Here is a 21,111-nt window from a genome sequence, read left to right on the forward strand (position 1 = left end):
TTTAATTACACTTCCTGTGCAGTGTTTAAAATTACTTAAAAACAAACTTTTATTTATTATATGTTCAGTAGCACCTGAGTCTGCAATAAACGAAATATTATCTACATTATTAATATAATCAAATTTCATACCTGCTTGGCGTGCTTGTGGATTTTGATTGTCTCCATATTTTGGTGGTACTGCTTGCTTTCCGAACGCCTTTCGGTTGTTTTTAGCAAATCCCCTGGATTTACCTCTGAAACCTCCTCTAGAAGTAGTACCTCTTCTAAAAGCACCTCTACCTCTACCTCTACCACGACCACGACCACGTTGGAACTCAAAATTACTCGATTTTTGAGTACCAGCCTCATAATTACTCAGGTACAAGTATTTGCATTATGATTAGTTATGACCTTGCAAATGTAACAATACCACTGACCGGTTTCTATTAAAGGACATTTTTTCATGTAGTGGCCCAACTGATTACATCTATGGCATTTGTCGTGATGTGTCTTCAACCTTTTAGCTTGATGTGCAGTAGCACCTTGTTCCTGAGAAACGCTTGATTTTTTCTCAGCTTCCATTTCTAGCAAGCAAGACTTCAACTCCTCCAGAGTCATTGATCTTTTTGTAATTCTTCTATGTGTTAAATCTGCAATCCGTATATCTGGTATAGTATTGCAGACAGCTTGGTAGAAAGATGATCTCTTCTCTTCATCTGTTAAAGGCACTGCGTTGTCGCAGTTCTCATATTCAGCAATGGTATTGTCGAATCTATTCCAGAAATGATCAATACTCTCCTTGGGTTGCAGTCTCATTTTATACAACTTCGCTCTAATTGAAGTATGTGTGACGTTGTTTTCAACTCGTTTAGCTTCTTTTAATTTTTCAATGACCACAACAGGGTCTTTAATTGTGAGAACTTTCTTATAATATTTGTCGTCTAAATGGCTAGTTATGATTTCTCTTACTGTTTGTTTTCTTCTGTTGATTGCTTCTGCATCTAAATCAATAGGAGATGTAACTGTCGAGTCAATAACGTCTATCAAGTCTTTGTGTATTAGTTCCGTCTTGAGTTTATCCATCCAAATGGTGATATCAGCATCCGGACCGAGTTGATACTTTCTTGGTACTTGGTAATTAGCTTTTTTATTATTTGACTCTAAAGTAGTTTTTAAAGCGGTAAGAGAATCATTAAGAGCCTTGGTAACATCTATATTAATGTCTTGTGAACTGGATTGAGTGAGCATTCCAGTTCCAGGTGGTGTCAGAGTTTCATCAAAGAACTCAGTCGAGTTAAGTATGTTATTTCGAACATCTTGCATCCGTAGCCGTTTTACAGCTAGAAAATTTTCAGAAGTTTTCTGAATATGACCCATTAAAGTTTTCATTGACTCAAAACTTTTGTTTTAAGGTTCAATGTTTTCCCGTTGTCTACTCAAGATCTGTTGCCATTCTTGACTACTTTGTGGAAAAGGTTGTTGTTGGCTAGTCTGTTTACCGTTTACAGTATTACTGCTGTCACCTGCTTGGGTTACAGTAGTACCCGAGTGACTTGGTGTAGCAGAGGACTTAGTAATTGGTGTACTTGTCATCATTGCAATACTTTCTGATCGAGTCGTTGGTGTATTTAACACACTTCCGACAATTTCAGTCTGACCTGCTACTGGAGCCGTAGTTGTTGGACTTGTTGGGCTTTCAGATACTCCAGGCCATTTATTAATAAAAATATTTTAGTTTGGATTTTATTTTACGATTCATTAAAACTCGTAGCTTCTAAAACTTCTAAACTTCTAAAACTTCTAAACTTCAATAAAAAAACATCCAAAGTTTCATTTATAATTAGCTTTTTAACTAATTTGGATCCACTTCTAAAATAATTGAAAATTTACCTGTATTTTCATTAGTGTTTGACGCGTCAAGTGGAGTATCCACAGTCTCATGATTCTTGAACAATTGTTCATCTTTCTGCTCGTTCATTGTTTCTTTGCTAATGTCTTCTAAATAATAGCAAACTTCTAATTATGAACAATCTGAAACGTACCAAACTTATCAGAGACTGATATAATTCACCCCCATCCACAACTGCACTGCAAGTTGCAAATGAGAAAAGTGAAATCAGCTGCAACCCCCGTATGCAACAGCATGCCGCACGTGCTCCCTCCCACCACATAACAAACGGCACAGCACGTTGAAACGTTCGGGGATGGCCGTACGTACACGTGTAACACACAGATCGCACACCAGAGCAACAGCCGATTTAATTGAAACAAGGCTTAGTACTGTACTACAGACTTTACCCTGAAACAATTATTAAATCAGATATCATTTGTCATTCATATATTTAACCCTCTTTTTATAAGAAATAATAATAACTTAATTTAATTTCAAGATATAATTCTAAGCTGTACTTATTATCAATCTTCTAAAATCAAACTATATCTTAAACAAGTCAACAACTTCAAGTACTTTCCTCTATTTGTTGCTTGAAAGCAATATTCTTTTTCATCTAAACATATACAACAATATATTATTCTGTGTTACTTATCAGGGTTCACAACCGTACGATAATCATCGTACATATACGATAATTTCATGCCAAGGTACGATGTACAAGAGTCTTCGTTCATCAAAAAAACAAACAAAAATCGACTTAACGTGTACTATTATTTATTCATTTATTAAAGGAGATACACTTCAGGTTGTGAACACTGTTACATATATGACTAACACATTGTGTATATCATGTTACTCGAGCCGGTCGGCTTCGACGAGCTTAAACCTGACTAATATAAATATAAACCAACAGCCAAAATTTTATTAAATTTTTCCAACATTTTACTGTAATATTCATTACTTTTAATGTAAAAATTAAAAAAAAAAAATTTCTATCCAAATAAAATTTTTAAGTTGTAAACTTTTTGATTTATTTAAATTTTTTAAATTTAACTTCATCTAAAATGAAAAATATAAAATTCTTATATTTAGTTATTATAATTTTTTTTTTTTTTATTATTTATTAACACAAATTAAATTTTAATTAATTTAATTTCATCTGAAATTCAACTTTTATTAAATTAACGAAACTTTTCAAAGATAATTGATGGCATTTTATTAAATAATTTGTTCCAAAAAAATTGAATTTCTCTTTTTTTTTTATAATTCTTCTACTAAATTTTAATTTCACATTCATCTAAAGAACTCTTTTTAAATTTTGCATTCAAAATGCACTTCTTAATATAACAGAAATTAAAAACTTACAAGTTTACTTGATATTCTTCAAATTTGAAACACTCTTTTTTTTTTTTAATATTAAAGCACGATTTTTTTTGTTCACTACACAAAGCCAATCCTTTTTCTAATCCCTTTCGAGATAAGAAAACACGTCCTGAGCGTGCTGAGTCCTTAACCTGTAGGACTTAAGGTAAATTTTGTGGAATATTCAGGAAGGATGGCTATAAAAACTATATAAACACGTGGTTATTCTTGTATATTTTTTAACTATATAGTTACCACTTTATTTTCAATATTACAATCCTTTATGCGGTATTCAGATATATCTATTTATACATGCAGAGCCTTCTATATATATTTTTGTGACTTGTCGTATACCGTCTCTTTATTTTTTTCATCTAAGAGATGGTGCCACATGTTTCGGGAAAGCTAAATACTTCTAACATTAATTATATAGGTAATGGGCATAAATGTTTGTTTATTGTGACTTATTCCGGGAATTAGGGGGTATTATTTATTAATTTCTTTATTCAAACATTTTGTATAAAAGAGCAAGTTTTTTTATTTTATTTCAAAGAACAGATGATAGATAAGAGTATATTTAAAAATTTGGACTAAATATCGAAATTCGCGTCGTTCATAAAATCGACCTCTATAATGAAAATCTTTCATTTGAAGATTTCGATTTAAGCTAGCCATTTTTTTGCTAGCGACTTTACGGAGAGAGATAAATCTGATTTTGTGTTGATTTTAATTTTGAATTGATCCGTTGTGTATTTAAAATTTATTTTATTAACAGATGCTTTATAATTATTGAAATAAATGTTTAAAAGTAATAAAATTTAATTTTAATTAAATAAGGAGTTATTAGAATAGAAACTCTTGACAAAATTTTAAGAGCATATATATTAATAGTACGGAATTTTAATATTCTGTTGTAAAATCCATTTCGCCAAAACTCAAAGTTGGAGGGTGGATACACTTACCAGTGGGAAAAAAATTTAAAAATATGGCTAGGAAACATTGTATCTATGTCACTTAAAATATAATTTGATAAAAAATGGAAAAAGTAAATAAATAAAACATTTTAATTATTAACACTGCAATTATATATATTTTTTTAAACATTAGGTTGGATACATTGACGTGTTAGTTTAAAATAAATGATAGCAAACTAAAAGTTTGTAAAATGAATGAATGAATGAATGCAATAAATTTTGACGTTAATAGACTCATTTTCTTTAGAACCAAAAATTCAAAAAATATTAAATAAATTTAATGGTTTTAAAAATTATAGGCGTAGGAAAGCATAATATAATGATGTAATAAAAATAAGCATTTTACAGAAAGCGTTATCGGTATCACAGATATTGCTAATAATAAAAGTATTTGATTTAAATTTCTATGTTGACTTGTTTTAGACTTTGAATTTTTTAATTTAGAAAAATAAAATATAATGATCTAATTAAAAAAGCTATTTTATAGAAAGCGTTATCGATTATCACAGAAATTTATTGATTATATTAAAAAATAAAAATTTTTGTAATAATATTAAATTGAATAAATTGCAAAGCTTTAGAAAATTTAAGCGTTTTTGGTATACCAGATATTGGTAAATAATAAAAGTATTTGATTTAAATTTCTAAGTTGATTTGTTTTAGACTTCGAATTTTTTCACTTAGAAAATAAAATATAACGATCTAATTAAATTTTATAGAAAGCGTTATCGAATATCACAGAAATTAATTATTTTGTATAGATTGCAAAGCATTAATAAATTTTAGCTTTTTAAATATAACATATTTGTTAAGGAGCATAATAATTTTATAATAATATTGGTTTGTTATTTGAGCATTCGCATCAAGAAACTATAATATAATGAGGTGGATTGACATCTATTAATACCTTGTCGATCCACCCTCAGCATCGATTACCTCCTGCAATCTGCGTGGGATGGAATCATACAAAGATGTTATTAAGTCCATTGTAATATCCCCCCAGGCTTCTTCAATTGCTTCCTCCAGTTCAAAGCGAGTTCTGGGTCTGATTGGCCTCTTTTTAATTAATCTAACCATGGCTGCCCAAACATTTTCAATAATATTCAAATCTGGACTTTAGGCAGGCTATGGAAGAACTTGAATGTTGTTTTCTTGAACCCATTCTTGAACAATTCTCGCTTTATGAACTGGGCTGTTGTCCTATTAAAACATATAAATCACCAAACTTTGATTTTATAGAAAAATTCAACATAAAACATTGTTTAAAATTTAAAAAAAAGTCAAACTAATACGTAATTAATGTTAATAAAATAGCATCCTTACTTGTTGGAATATAAAATCGTCTCTTAGAGTAGTCACCGAAGGGAGCATTATATTTTGTAAAATGTCGACGTATTAACGGCTATTTAAGTGACCGTCAATACGCCAACATACACCCGGACCTTCCCGATAAATCCAGGCCCAGCCTGCTACAGAAAACCGACCACTTCGATCTTTCGGATTTATGTGGTTGGCATCATATCTTTCCCCTCTGCGGCGATACACCCGGACACGACTATCATTGGCCGAAGAAAATACTTTTTCCTCCGTAAAAATAACATTATTCCACATGTTCGGGTTGTTTAGATGTTCATGGCAAAATGCAACCCTACGTTGCTGATTTCTGAGAATATTTTACTGGCAGCAGCGCAGTTTTTAATCCCAATTTCCCGAAGTCGTCATCCTGCTGTATTTGTTGAGACTGGAAATCGCGTCTCCCCTATTGCAGCATTCGAATGGTTGATCACGAATATATTCTTGGAGCATGGTATCTTCTTCTAAGGTTGTTGCACGCTGTCGCCCACTTCCTGCTGTTCTTTGTAGCGAAAGCTCAGTGTTGACTTTGCGTTGCAACCTTAAAATGGTGGTGCGTTGAACACCGAACTCGGCCGCAACTACCGCAGCGCTTGCACATTTTTGCAGCCTCAAAATTGCTTTCCATCGACTTTCTAACGATAATAGCGGTGCCATTATATTTTATGCTATTCTTTAGAAAATATTATTTAAAATTCTTTAAAATAAATGTAAAGTATTTAGCTGCGATTCCTCAAAGCGACTCCTGTGATTATCGAGCAACGAAAATCAATGATTGACATATTTTAATTTTTTATATTGTTGGAAGCATTTTAAGTTTATTAGAGTAGATTTGTGCTCACTTTAAAGTTAAAAATTTTTATAAATAATTATAATAATTAAGAAGGAAAAAAAATTAATTAATTGAATGCATTTTGTCAAAGTATACCCCCTTAAAAAGTCACAATAAAACGTTATTTAGATACTAATTTAACTAATAAAAATTGAACCTGAAACCTGAAACCTGGAACAGTTTCAACATTATTTGAACAAAAATCTAAGCTCTACAAGATTCATTTTGCAATTACTCGAGAGAAAACAATTTCATAAGAAAAGTAAAAAAAAAAAGTTACTCTGAGATTATCGTTAAACTTTTTTAGTTACACTATAATAATTTTAATCAATTCGAAGGAAAACTAATTATTTAAGTTGCTAGAATAAATTTAATGAAAACATTACTTACTTCAAATTTCAATAGATCAAGCGTCAATAAATTAAAAAAATTATTTTCGAACTCAAAAATTAATTTCAAAAAAATTATAAAAAAAAAAAAATAATAAAAAAATAAAAAACTTTAATTATTCACCAGTAAATAAAAAAAAACTTAATTCACAAATAAAAACTTAATTAAAAAACAACTTTATAAAAAAAAAACTTAATTAAAAAAAAATATAATTCAAAAAAATTCATCAAAAAAATCTTAATTCAAAAGAAAAAAAAAATTAATAAATAATATAAAAAATTTTTATATTATTTAAAGAGCAATTTTTATACCATGTATATGAAATATACATAGTATAATAAGTTTAGTCCCAAGTTTGTAACGCTAAAAAATATTGATGCTACGAAAAAAATTTTGGTTTAGGTGTCCATAGAATCACCGAATTAGTCCATTTCCGTATGTCTGTCTGTCTGTCTGTCGTCTGTCATCACGATTACTCAAAAACTAAAACAGATATCAAGCTGAAATTTGTTTAGTGTGTTTAAGACGTAAAAAGTGAGGTCGAGTTCGTAAATGAGCAACATAGGTCAATTTAGTCTTAGGTCCGTAGGACCCATCTTGTAAACCGTTAGAGATAGAACAAATGTTTAAATGTAAAAAATTTTCTTTTTAAAAAATAAACATCTTTTGTTTGAAACATTTTCTTGTAAACATCACTGTTTACCCACGAATGCGCTAATTAGGTGAAAATTTTGTAGTATGAATTAATATGGAAATATCAGTTATGTGTGTGTGGCTATTTAAGAGATCTTTCTTTATTTACGTGACGTCAAAAAACAAACGATTGCGCCATCAAAACTGTCTATACATGATATTTCAACAATTAACTCAGTCAATTGTTTATTTTCACTTGTTATTTATATATTCACACTTGACCACTTATTGTCAGATAAAGAATAAAATAAAAATAATATCATTTAGGCGACTTAAAAATAAAAATTCTAAAGCTTGTTTCCAGCAGTTATATTTTATGATTGAAAAATTCAACGCTATGGCATCGTTTTAAGACAATTAAACAACTTACACCTAAAAACCTGAAAGAAATTCTAGCTTAGAGGCATTCTAGAATGCAACATTTTTGCATGACCACGCATTTATTTTTGCATGATAATTTTACGTGACCACACGCGATTACACAAATTGATTTTTTGCGCTACGGCAATTTTAAAAGCATAAAACTCTGCTTTCCAGAGAAGATAACATTTTAGATTTTAGAATATATCATTTTATATGTTTTGGTTAATAATTGTTATTAAAAAACTTAACTAGATATTTATAAATAATATAGAATTATTATAAGAAGGCAAAAAAATTAACTAATTCGTTTGAACCAACATAATACACGACATATTATAATAAATATCTTCAATTATTTCTCCAAGATCACTCGAGCTAAAGATAGACAGACCCGATATATCTGATATTGTTTAATCATTAAAAACATATAAGTTATATATCCTAAATTCACTTATATTATTAATTAGTATACTTATACAAAATATGTCAAGGACGTTATTAACAAATATGCATTGACGTATTTTATACACATCATTTATAAACATCCTTATTAAATTGCATTCCAATCTAATGACGTATTTTATATACATCATTTATAAACAGCTTTCTAAAACATCCTTATTAAACTGCATTCCAATCTTAGCGATACTTTCTAAAAACAAACCAAAATTTAGTATATAAGCCATCGTTAAATTGATAACGATTGTCTTTTTCATTACACAAGTTCGGCTTCTTGCACGCTTGATTGTAGCGAACTAGCGATAGAATTATAAGTTGTATAATTGTTATTGTATTTAAATTAAAATAAGTTTTAACATTGTATTGTTGTTAAATTAAATAAAGTATTTTTTTTAATACATTCGAAATCTAAAATATAATTGGCGCAGCCGGTAGGATAGTGTCGTTATTACAGCACTATCAGCGTCCATCGTAAAATCACAACAAAAAGTACAAAAATCGACTTAGTGAAATTTACGAGTGCATTTTAATGCTTAATGGATTGAATCTACTAAACAAATAAATTTTATTATATTTTCAATCGAAAATTGTGTTTTGGAAAGTAAGCAGCATTGTGGTTAATTGTTGAACACTTCAAGTGGATATTGAAGCAAGTGGAGTTAATTCTGGTCCAACAATCAACACTTAAATTGTTAAAACATAATGTGGATGTTGTTGGAGTAATATTACTTTTGATTATTGTTTATAACACCTTTAATGCCCAAATTCCCCAAAACACGAAAACCCAAATCTTCCCCTGTTGAAATACGAAAATCGATTTCCTCAGACGATTCGGACTCAAACACAGACTCAGACGCTGACTCTGTGGATTTAACAAATAGTAATTTAAATACTTATTCACCAGTGTTAAACCAAATAATAAAACAAGTTGAATCAATTGAATTGAACGATATCCTAAATTTAAGAAATAATATTAGTAACAAAATGGCTACTACATTAACTGTAATGAATTTGTTGAAAAACATTTCAACCTTTGACGGTTCCTCTGGAACCCTAAATCGATTTTTGCGTAATGCAAACAGAATTATAAATGCAGCAACCGATGCTACGAACACAGAAGTTATCACTGATCTAGTACGAAACAAAATAATCGGTAAAGCAAATGACGTGTTAATTTCCATAGGAGATCCAGCTGACGGGACAACTATTGAAACACACCTAAGAACGCAATTCTCTGATAGACGTACTGTTGAAACAATTCTTTATCGGCTCAATACTATTTCACAAGGTAATAAACCTTTGGAACAATATTTTGCAGAAGTATCTGATTTACAGACGGCATTACTAAATTCGATCGACCAATCAAAATCAGCAGACTATATCCTTGGACAAACGGACCTGAATGTAATGATTGTGCTCAAATCATTTATTGCAGGATTAGATCCCAAACTAGGATACATAGTTAGGGCTAACAATCCAACTTCGATTAAAAACGCATACGATATATGCTTGAACGAATTGAGTATGCAACAATCAAATTTAGACCGGTTTAGGATTAGCAATAGGCAACCTAGTTATAATTCTGATAACTCTAGGAGACCTATTCATAACTCAAAACCCATGATACCACAACAAAAAACTAACTACACCCCGTCTTACATGCATAGACCCCCAAATAATTTCAATACCTTTAGACCACCACTAAATCCTCAAAATAACACGTACAATAGTAACTTCAAGTCACCACACCAGTCAAATTCCCCAATGTACAACAACCAAAACCCCTTTTATAAAAGTCAAGCCCCCCATCAAAGACCTCCTGTCTTTGCACAACAGCAATATCGACCACAACAATCAAACCAACCCTTAAACAATACTTACAGACCACAACAACAACAATCATATAGACCAACCCCAATGGACGTTAGTTCAGGTAATACCAGAAAAGTATTACATAATGCCGAAACTGACGATTACCAAGACGATCCAATTGACTACCACCAAGAGGATGAATATTATGACCCCCCGTACGATCAATACGATACGAACGAATGTTTAGATGAAAATTTTACGAACGTAGCCTCGACATCCGATCCTCCGGACTGTTAGAACTAAATTACCATAAAACCAACGGTACCCTCCCGTATATTAAGATCGATAAGTTACGATTCTTAATCGATACTGGAGCTGACAACAATTTTCTCGACCCAAAACATCTTATTTATTTCCCAACAACCATTCCAACAAATACTATCGTAAAAACTGCATTGAAAGAACACAAAATAACGCAGAAAGTCAGAGATTATTTAGCAAATTTAAATAATGACAATCCCATATTTTTCCTCATATTTAAATTCCATCATTTCTTTGACGGAATAATCGGTAATGAAACTTTGAAAAAACTCAAAACAAATATTGATTATGATTCAAACACTATAAATCTAAACGGAATCATAAACAAGTTGCATTTAAAACCCCTTGACAGAACCCAAATTCATGCTATTAACGGAAACGAACAAAAGTTTATTTACATAAAAACCAATATAAAGAATGGCGACGTGCTTATCCCCCATGTTGAAATTGACGATAACATAAAAATCTTATCTGGCGTATACGAAGCAAATAACTTCATTGCTAAAGTACTTGTGACTAACGACTCACAAAGGAAACAAAAAATAATAATTTCACAGCCAATCCGCGCAGAACGCGTTAATAAAATTAGACAAGTAGAACTTAACAACACTGAAAACAGGAACGCATACGATTACCAATTCGCTGTAGATAATTTACGTACATCTCACTTAAACAATGAAGAAAGAAATAATACCCTTAAGCTCTGTTCTAACTATAGAGACATATTTCATAAACCAGACCAAGACATGACTTTCACCTCAGATGTTAAACACTCAATACATACATCAGACGATATACCAATGTATACACGGTCATATAGATACCCTTATATACACAAAGATGAAGTGACTCGACAAATAAACGAGATGTTAGAAAAAAATATAATAAGACCTTCTAATTCACCCTGGAGTTCACCCATCTGGATAGTTAGTAAAAAGGCCGACGCGTCCGGTAAACAAAAATGGCGTATGGTCATAGACTACAGGAAACTTAACGAAAAAACTGTTGACGATAAATATCCCCTACCAAATATAACAGACGTTTTAGACAAATTAGGAAAAAGTCAATACTTTACTACTTTAGATCTTGCCAGCGGCTTTCATCAGATCGAAATGGATCCGAAAGATATCCCGAAAACTGCATTTTCAGTAGACAATGGTCATTATGAATTTACTCGAATGACTTTTGGTTTAAAGAACGCCCCTGCTACCTTTCAAAGAGTAATGGACAATATGTTACGTGAGTACATAGGTAAAGGAGTATTAGTCTATATGGATGATATCATAATTTACTCATCTTCACTAACCGAACATATTGACATGTTACGCAAAGTATTCGATAAACTCAGAAAATCAAATTTTAAAGTACAGCTTGACAAATGTGAATTTCTCCATAAAGAAATCGAATTCTTAGGACACATAGTCACTATAGAAAGTATAAAACCTAACCCTAAGAAACTAGATGCTGTAAAGAGATTCCCAATACCGAAAACAGTGACAGAAATCAAATCATTCTTAGGATTAATCAGTTATTATAGGCGCTTTATTAATAATTTTGCCAAAATAACCAAACCTATGACAGAATGTTTAAAGAAAGGCACAGTTATTAATATAAATGATACGAAATACAGGGAATGTTTTGAATACTGCAAAACACTCTTAAGTAATGATCCTATATTACAATACCCTGATTTTGAAAAGCCATTTATCTTAACAACAGATGCTAGCAACTATGCTATTGGCGCTGTCCTATCTCAAGGAACACCTGGCTCAGATAAACCCGTTAGTTACGCCTCACGTACACTTAACAAATCTGAATGTAATTACTCCACGATAGAGAAAGAATTTTTAGCCATTGTATGGGCATGTAAAACCTTCAGACCCTACTTGTATGGAAGAAAATTTAGAATTCTAACAGATCACAAACCTCTAAAATGGGTTCATTCCCTCAAAGAACCTAACTCGAAATTAACTAGATGGATGATCAAACTATCCGAGTATGATTTTTCTATCGATTACAAACCTGGTAAACAAAATACCAATGCTGATGCATTATCCCGCATACAACTAAATAACAACGAAACTCACTCTGTTGATGTTGAAATATCTACTCAACATTCAGCTGACGAAAACCTCTATAAAGGCATACCTATAGCAGAAAGAGCCTTAAATGAATTCAACAATCAAATAATATTTAAAAAAACCATCAGTAACAAACATTCCAATCTTTCATTTTTTAAAAATACTAGAAAACGACAAGTATTAGAAAATCCCCACTTTAAAAACGAATCAATCACGAATATTATCAAACAATACTTTTCGCCTAATAAAGTAAACGCTGTCTACACAGACGACGAAACTTTCTCTACAATAACAAACATTCATAAAGAATACTTTCAAAATTATAAAATAATACGTTGCACTAAAATACTTGAAGACATTGAAAATATCGACGAACAATCCCAACTCATAAAAAACTATCACGATATATCTATACACAGAGGTATCGATGAGACATTACAACACTTAAAGAGACGATACTATTTCGATAATATGAAACAAAAAATATCGACATACATAAATTCGTGTGAAGTTTGTGCTCAAGCAAAATATGAAAGACATCCCCTAAAACTTAAACAAAATCAAACTGAACAAGCAACAAGGCCTTTCGAAATACTACATATAGACCTTTTCTTTGTTGAAAAATCTATCTATTTATCTATCATAGATAAATTTTCTAAATTTCTTGAACTAATACCCCTGCCATCCAAAAATGGTATAGAAGTATTAAAAGGACTTAGACAATACCTAGCTAGACACGGAATACCATCTAAAATATTTCATGACCCTGGATTAGAATTCGAAAACATTAATTTTAAAGAATTCTTGCACATCTACCAAAATACGAACCATACTACTTGTGCTAGAACATCACAAGGAAACGCACCAATTGAAAGATCTCACTCTTCAATCGTAGAAACATTAAAAGTACTACGAGTTAAGAAAGAAAATTTATCTCTAGACGAAATGGTCACATTAGCCGTCCTGACCTATAATAATTCAATTCATTCTGCTACTAAATTAACTCCTTTCGAAGTAATCAATGGTATAAGAGAAAACTCGTTAATTGAACCTAAGACTAATAACGCCCTTAACGATTACAATTCCCATCATCTAAATGAATCAAAACTAATTCAAGATCTAATAAAACAAAATAACCAAAATTTACTCAAAAGAATGGAAAAGAAAAACGAAACTTTAAATAACCCACCTACACTAGTAGAAGGACAAACAACCTACGTAAAAGTTAACCAAAGAAATTCTAAATTACTACCAACTTTTGACAAAGTTAAAGTACAAAAGGATAAAAAGTTAGCCTTTACAACCAATAAGAATAGGAAGTATCATAAATCGAAAATTAAAACGAGAAAATCTTCTTTGCAGGTTCGCAATGGCGACCAGCCAACAAATAGAATTTCATGACTTGACGCATACACAGGGATTACTAGCACTTAACTTAGGAAAAACCCTGGTAACCACCCACTACAATAATCTTATCCATATAGTAGACTTAAATAATTTAGAAACTACAACTTTAGAAATTAAGAATACTTTAAATAAATTAGAAGAAAATACTACATTTTTTTTATAACCCTGATCTTCAACAATCTGCTCAAAATCTATTAGATAAAGTTTACTTAAAATAAATCACCGACATACCCGTGTATTAATAGACGGATACGCAATTTACAAGACAATTCCCTTTAGACTCAAGACTCAATTAACAATCAACATAAACTAAGCTCTCAAATGATCCAACGTTTCTCGAACATCACTAAATTCATAAACACAGAACAAACGCGATTACAAATTATATCAAAATCTATGAAAAACTTCAGTAATATCGAACATCGACTACTTGCCACTCAAGTTTACTTTGCTTTACAAACCCAAATCACTACACTTACCGACCATGTAGATAACATTATCCAATCAGTACAATTGGCACAACTTGGCTTGTTATCAAAACACATTTTAAATAAAAATGAATTATCACTTGTTAAAAGCAAACTCCCACAAATCATTCAAAATTATAATGACGAACAAATTTATGAAATCCTAGAATTAAAAGCGTATTTCAACAACTCTAACCTAATTTTTGCTGTACAAATCCCACAAATGACCAATGAATCATACACAACTTACAGACTAAGACCTCTACCCACAAATCATAGTACAATAATTATCCCAAAATCCACCTACCTGCTCCTTAATCAAAAACAATATTCATTCGTAACCAAACCTTGCAAGCAAATAGAACAACTCTATATGTGTAAACAATTACAATTACAAAATAACTCAATTAATACTTGCGAAGTAAAAATCCTACAAAACGAACCAGCGCAATGCACGTTACAACACACTGTCGAAACAAGTTTCATAGAAGAAGTCGAAAATAACCACATAATTGCTTACGTTAATAAACCTATAAATATTAATACAACCTGCGGAAAAAACATCACCAAATTTACTGGAAAACTGTATATCCATTACAACAAATGTATGGTTATTATTAATGGTATAATTTATGGAACCATCTCATCAAGTACTTCTACTTATAAATTGGAACAAATAATCTACAACAACATGGAAATAACGCAATTATCCAACGATTCTACACTGGATGTATTAAACTTAAAAACTCTAGAAAACACAAATGAACTGGAACTCATCAAATATCAACATTATACTCACATTTCTACAAATATTATTATCTTAATTATTTTTCTTATTTCAATATTTATTTTTAGTTATATTAAATATTATAAAAATAGAAAGGATCGTGCTAGAATTATCGAAAAGATAAAATATACGCCTTCAGCACCCCAAGAGCCAGTGGAGCTTACACAAAAAGCCCCAATAACTTTTCTGTTCAAAGCTCCATCTTAAGGAGGGAGGAGTTATATATCCTAAATTCACTTATATTATTAATTAGTATACTTATACAAAATATGTCAAGGACGTTATTAACAAATATGCAATGACGTATTTTATACACATCATTTATAAACAGCTTTCTAAAAACATCCTTATTAAATTGCATTCCAATCTTAGCGATACTTTCTAAAAACAAACCAAAATTTAGTATATAAGCCATCGTTAAATTGATAACGATTGTCTTTTTCATTACACAAGTTCGGCTTCTTGCACGCTTGATTGTAGCGAACTAGCGATAGAATTATAAGTTGTATAATTGTTATTGTATTTAAATTAAAATAAGTTTTAACATTGTATTGTTGTTAAATTAAATAAAGTATTTTTTTTAATACATTCGAAATCTAAAATATAATTTATATATTGTAGTGACACAGAAAAAGGCTTAATTTAAGTAATAGATATGCGGTACGCATACCCTAATTAACTAACGCATGTGTAATTAGATCAACCCTTCTCAGGGACAAAAACAGTATAAAAGGGAATGCCTAACACCTATTTAATCAGAATCTCGTCAGATCTTAAAAGAATCTCATAAGACTTTAAAATAGAATATCTTAAATTGTAAAATCATTAGATACCAATCTATTAGTATTAATGTTGTAATAGTTATACTTAATAAACAATTAAATATTTTAATCACTTTTAAATTGTGTGTTTTAATTGATTGAACAGTGGCTAACCAACGTTAACGAGTTCTCCTTAGTTAACAATTAATTATTAATTCTTAACTAAGTCAAGATTTCGGAATAGCACCATAAGCTATTACCTTGGTGACAGCGAAATTGCCTTAAAACAAGTGACGTATCCAAATTCTATTAAATAATTGGAAAACTCCGGTTACAACAATATATATGATATTTTTCTCGATGACATGGACTATCAGCTCATTGGCTAACTAACTGGTAGTGTCCGACCGAAGCTTCGGCTTCCGCTTCGGCCACCTTCGGTCAAAAAAAACACCTTCGGTCAAACATTCGGCTTCGGCCTGAATTCAGACCGAAGTCGAAGCTTTGGCCGAAGGTTCCTAGCAAACGTCAGAATTGAGCGAACTGTTCTAATTGTTATTGTTTTGAAATAAATTTAAAGGTAATTTTTTTAATCATCTTTAGATTGACTTCTGGATCAACTTCTAGAGATCATAATATCTAGATCAACTTCTGGAGATCAACCTTAATATTAAAGTTTTAAAATCATGTTTTTAAACCTTCGGCATCGACTCGGCTTCGGCTTCGGCCGAAGGCTGTGGCAATTGCCGATTAATCCAGGTACAGATAACAGGTAATCCGGTACAGATATATTATTCCAATAATATCAATTTTTATTTATTCACTTTAGTAAAGTATTTATTTTATAGAGATAGATGCTATAAAAAGGATTACAATTACTGTAAAAAAATTTGGTTATCTCACTTTTCGGTATTAAATTTATAAATTATTATTCCAATAATTACATAACTAATGGAAAAATTGGGAAAAAAAATTTTAAACCACGGATTATTGTTTATTCATGTATCTCAAAACTATTGAAAATTTTCAAAATCTGAAAAAAGATCCAAAAAGATGAAGAAATTTCCTAAAATAAAGTTCCGACTGCCGAAATTGTATCTCTAATATTTATAATTTTTACAGAGACAGAACGCGCGCGAGAGCCAGACTTGCCTTATTTTGCTCTATTTTCAAGGCTCTGTAAAAATTATAAATATTAGAGATACAATTTCGGCAGTCGGAACTTTATTTTAGGAAATTTCTTCATCTTTTTGGATCTTTTTTCAGATTTTGAAAATTTTCAATATTTTTTGAGTTATTCAAAAAAAAGTGAACCCCCTATTTTATGTTTCACTTAATTGTTTATAACTTTTGCAATTTTTTTCAGCGCCATTTCGGATTTTTCAGTAAACTTTCTACATAAAATTACGAATCGAATGACACCTGTTTCGTAATTTTCGGAGAATATACAAAAAAGTTAGAAAAAATCGTACATGTTAACTAGACTAACAACACTTTGGAGTCTTTGGTGTGTATGCCATGGTATGAGTATGACTTGACCAGTTAAAAGACGTATGTATCTATATTGAGTTGGAGAACGATTAAGTGTTATAATTTAATTCATACTCTATTTTGGCTCTTACAAAATTTTAAAAATTTTTCTAAATATTGCCTAATTTACTGTGATTTCAAAGTTTAAGATTTTTGACAAGATGCAAGTGAAAAGTCAGACAGAATGAAATTGTCTCAACCAAAAGGAAATGTAAATTTACTAAAACAAACCAACAAAAACCCGAAAGGTACGAATTCTCTTAAATTTAAATTTTTTGTCTATTTGAAGTATATATAATCTACTAACTAAATTGAAGAGTCAATTTTAATTGTTGATTTCAGTCCGTTTTTGAATCATTGATTTAAAAAAATTTCAGCTAAAAAAGATTTTATTTACAATTGATATTCAATATTTATTGATAATCATATAAATTGTAAAATTGATGATTTGTTTGAAAATTTGCTACAAAAATGTAATCTATATGGCTAGATTTCGTAGCCAATGGAAATGATAATAATATCAGAAATATTTTCAATTTTTATTGACTTTTAAAAATTATCCATTCAATTATTTTTTATCTATTTTTCTTTAAAATTGTATGTTTAACTGAATTATGCTTAGAAATTACAATACAAAATTCTTTCTTGTATTATAAAATATAATAAATAAGTTTAAAAAGCTTGAATCACACTTGATCTAAAAAATTGAGAAGTTAAAATCTTTGATATAAATTTTAAATAGTTATGATCACTTCATTTTGAATGGCTACGAAATCGCATAATATAGAGTATAAATTTGGAATTATTTTCAGAAAAATTTTAAGGAGCGGATTTTTCGAGAATGTAAGTTTTGAGTTTCGAATGTAAGAATTAAGTTATTGTTACTCTCATTAATTTTTCTGTTTTTTTTTTTTTTTTTTGCTTAAATTAAATTGAAAGATAGAAAAAATCTCCTGATGCAACGTTTTCTAATAATTTACTATAGCAATATTTATTTTACCAGACTCAGTAGCTGATATAAAATTATCTAAAAATATATTGTATTTTTTGTAGAGTAACAGCAACAGCAATAATTATATCATCTAGAGAATGACCGGTTTTTGTTCGGAAATTAATTTAAAAAAAAAAAGTTACAGCATTAAGGTAGTACCAGCATGAAATCACTTTTCGACAGATTTGGCCGAATTTTTTTTCTCGGGTTTATAATAGCTTAATTTATGAATTCCTAAGATTTCATAATTTTTGACCGTTTAGATCGCGAGATATTTAAAGACAAAGTTCGCGATTTTGAGGGTCATGTCCCATTTAAATCATGTAAAATGTCCGGTCTCTCCAACTATTTTTTATGATATTATTATATATTGAAGAAAAAGTAGAAAAAAATGTTTATACAATACAATTCTAAAAAAAAAAATTAGAAATTAATTTTCACTTTCGAGATATTAATTTTGACGTAAATTGATCGAAATTGGGACGTTGGCATAATTATTTCCCATTTTAAACGGTCAAAATTTCTGAAACTTTGGGAATTAATAGTAAGCATTATTAAATTCTTAAATTTAATTTTTCGTTAAATTCTGTCGAAAAAAAAATTGTACCATTGCTTTAACATAGAAATTGCAAATACCATGCTGGAACATCCTTAATTGAAAAAAGTTAAAAAAGGACAATGCAGTTACAAAAAACTTATTTACAGCTAATATCGATTAAGAGTTAAGCGAAATTTAGACAGTAAATTTCTTTGAAAAACTTTGACATTCCGAATCATTATGGTGACAAGAAGATTTCACTGAAATTTACTGTCCAATTTAAATAGAAGTTGAACTTAAAAAAATTCTTATATATTAAATATTCCAGATTTCTCTAATATTGACGTTTCAATTTAAAATTTAAGTATCATTTTTTATACTTAGTTTGCAAAATATCAGCTAAGGAAAAAATTTTTTTATTGCACATACATTTAAAATTGTAAAAAATAATAAAATTTATAATTTATCTTAGAAATTAGGACAAAAAAAATACATTATTAGATCCATTATATCCTACGTGGGTCGTTTATTAAAAAAAAAAAAAAAAAAAAACGTTTTGGGTGGTGGGAATAATCAACTATTTTTTAAATCCATACTAGTGGAAAAAAATTGCCATTACCCTTCACTTTTTAAAAATTTTTAATGACTTGCAATTGTTATAAAAGTATCAAAATTTTCTCAATTGATTAAAAAAATAAATTTTAACTTTAATTAAAAAAAGGACGACCTAGTATTAATTTCGCCATGGTATAAATTAAAAAAAAAAAAAACTTATATGGGATATAAATTGAGAGTTAAACAAAATTTGTAAAGCAAATTGCAGTAAAATTAGTCAATTGTTGTTATGTTTGCTAATTAAAACACATGTTATTAAATATAATTATTAGCCGTTCTGCCATAATTTGTTTTATACCGTTGCTGTGTTTTGTTCAATTCATTCGCGATATTACAATCTATCTTTGGTTTTAGGTTTTTGTCCAAATTTGGTAATTCAGTTCTTAGCTTTCTGTTCATCAGCATTTCTGTTGGTGATAAATTGATTATTGGAATAGGTGTCGATCTATTCTCCAATAGTGCAATATACAACCCATTATGGTCCATACCACATTTAAAAAAAATTCTTTTAATTATATCCACAGCCTTTTCCGCTAACCCATTTTACTTTCGGTAATGAGGGCTGGACGTTATTATTTGAAAATTTCACCTTTTTGAAAATTATGTTATCTCAGCCGATAAAAATGACATATTATCAGCGATCACTATTTTTGGTATTCCGTGAACACTAAATATGGCCATTAATTTAGAGCTAACTACCCGTGATGTTTTCTTTTCAATTGATCTAATTTCAATCCACTTTGAATGGTAATCCATGACTACCAAAAAATCTTTTTGATTATGTGTCAGAATATCTACCCCTATTTTTTGGAATGGTAAGTCTGGCAATGGATGTCAAATCAATGGTTCCTTAACATTAGAAACTGGATGTTTTTCACAAATTTTACATTTTTTTATAACATTTTCTACATCCTGATTTAACCCCAGCCAGTAAATTATTTGCCTAGCTCTTAGCTTTGTTTTAACAATCCCAAAATGACCTTCATTATGTAACCATTCTATGATTTTCATTCTCAAATTTGTAGGTATTACTATCCTATCATTTAAGTTTATTATATTATTGTTTACAGTGATATCATTTTTATACCATGTATATGAAATATACCAAGGTATACTAAGTTTAGTCCCAAGTTTGTAACGCTTAAAAATATTGATACTAGGAACAAAATTTTGGTATAGGTGTTCATAAAATCACCTAATTAGTCTATTTCCGATTGTCTGTCTGTCTGTCGTCTGTCGATTACTCAAAAACGAAAAGATATCAAGCTGAAATTTTTATAGGGTGCTTAGAACGTAAAAAGTGAGGTCGAGTTCATAAATGAGCAACATAGATCAATTGGGTCTTGGGTCCGTATAGGACCCATCTTGTAAACCGTTAGAGATAGAATAAAAGTTTAAATGTAAAAATATTCCTTTAAACGAAATAAACAACTTTTGCTTGAAACTTTTTTCGTAAACATCACTGTTTACCCGTAAGGGTACAAATTACTTATGTATGTG

The sequence above is a fragment of the Chrysoperla carnea genome, chromosome X (genome assembly GCF_905475395.1).
Source record: "Chrysoperla carnea chromosome X, inChrCarn1.1, whole genome shotgun sequence".
Classification (NCBI taxonomy): Eukaryota; Metazoa; Arthropoda; class Insecta; order Neuroptera; family Chrysopidae; genus Chrysoperla; species Chrysoperla carnea.